Source organism: Mustelus asterias, chromosome 23, assembly GCF_964213995.1.
Source record: "Mustelus asterias chromosome 23, sMusAst1.hap1.1, whole genome shotgun sequence".
NCBI classification, from domain to species: domain Eukaryota; kingdom Metazoa; phylum Chordata; class Chondrichthyes; order Carcharhiniformes; family Triakidae; genus Mustelus; species Mustelus asterias.
Window position 1 is genome coordinate 2,828,494 of NC_135823.1, and position 2,085 is coordinate 2,830,578.

The following is a 2,085-nucleotide window of genomic DNA, read 5'->3' on the forward strand; positions in this document are numbered from 1 at the left end:
CACCGCATTATAGGAAGGATGTGGAAGCATTGGAAAAAGTGCAGAGGAGATTTACTGGGATGTTGCCTGGTATGGTGGGAAGGTCTTATGAGGAAAGGCTGAGGGACTTGAGGTTGTTTTCGTTGGAGAGAAGAAGGTTAAGAGGTGACTTAATAGAGGCATACAAGATGATCAGAGGATTAGATAGGGTGGATAGTGAGAGCCTTTTTGCTCGGATGGTGATAGCTAGCACGAGGGGACATAGCTTTAAATTGAGGGGTGATAGATATGGGACAGATGTCAGAGGTAGGTTCTTCACTCAGAGAGTAGAAAGGGCGTGGAATGCCCTGCCTGCAGCAGTAGTGAACTCGCCAACATTAAGGGCATTTAAATGGCCATTGGATCAACAAATGGATGATATTGGAATAGTGTAGGTTAGAGGGGCTTTACATTGGTTTCACTGGTCGGCGCAACTTCGACGGCCGAAGGGCCTGTACTGCGCTGGAATGTTCTATGTTCTATGTTCTAGGTGGAGAATGAAAGGATGAGGGATAGAGGGACACGGTGAGAGACGAGAGACAGGATGAGGGAGGGAATGACAGGGCGAAGGAGGGAAAGACGGGGTGAGGGAGGGAGAGATAGTGAGATGTGGAGTGAAGAATGGAGGGACGGGGTGAAGGAGGAAAAGACGGGGTGAGGGAGGGAGAGATAGTGAGATGTGGGGTGAAGGATGGAGGGACGGAGTGAGTGAGGGACAGACGGGGTGAGGGAGGGAGAGATAGTGAGATGTGGAGTGAAGGATGGAGGGACGGGGTGAGGGAGGGACAGACGGGGTGAGGGAGGGAGAGATAGTGAGATGTGGAGTGAAGGATGGAGGGACGCGGTGAGGGAGGGAGAGATAGTGAGGTGTGGGGTGAAGGATGGAGGGATGGGGTGAGGGAGGGACAGACGGGGTGAGGGAGGGAGAGATAGTGAGGTGTGGGGTGCAGGATGGAGGGACGGGGTGAGGGAGGGACAGACGGGGTGAGGGAGGGAGAGATAGTGAGGTGTGGGGTGAAGGATGGAGGAACGGGGTGAAGGAGGAAGTTTGGTGATGACTGAGTATGAAGGGTTGTGAGGAATGGAGAAACTCACGAGGGAGTGAGAATTAGGGCGTGGGATTGACAGATGCGCCGAGTTTATTGAACGCGGGGGAGGTCGGGGGGAGGTTAACAGAATGGAACCGGGGAGAATATGCTGGTCAGTTTTAATTGAATTGAAAGTAATTAAGTGTTAAGATACTTGAGGATAGTTTGGAAGACAGACAGAATCAATATGCAATCCCCAGTGAGATCAGGAACACATCCCCATTCTCTCTCCACTCCCTGTGTTGTGGGGACTGGCTGCAAGTATTTTAGGGGCTTGTTTGGTGCTCAGGTTTTATTGAAATATTTTTCTTTTGAAACATGAGCAACAGGGGAAAGGAGAGTGTGTGAGGGAGAGATTTTGAGAGAGTGAGTGTGAGATTGAGAGAGTGGGTGAGATTGTTGCTCCATTTCACCAGACTGACTCTATCCTCCTGACAGCGGCGAATCTCTTCATTTTCTACCTTCCATGCGGCTGTCATCAGGAAACACTCAGTCAGTTTGGATCATTTATGTTGCAGTGTTTATAATCGTTAATCAGATAACTGTCATCAAACAGGCACAATGTTGTTTCTGGGTCTGACAGTGTGGACTGGACAGAGAATGGGGATTTGAACATGTCCCTGTGTTAGCTCCTAAAATTAGGAATTGACACTTGGTCTGTTGTTGTCGGGGGGAATGTCCTCAAAATAAGGGGGAGCAGATTTAGGACTGAGCTGAGGGGGAACTTCTTCACACAAAGGGTTGTGAATCTGTGGAATTCCCTGCCCAGTGAAGCAGTTGAGGCTCCCTCATTGAATGTTTTTAAGGCAAGGATAGATAGATTTTTGAACAGTGAAGGAATTAAGGGTTATGGTGAGCGGGCGGGTAAGTGGAGCTGAGTCTACAAAAAGATCAGCCATGATCTTATTGAATGGCGGGGCAGGCTCGAGGGGCCAGATGGCCGACTCCTGCTCCTAGTTCTTATGTTCTTACGTTTTTA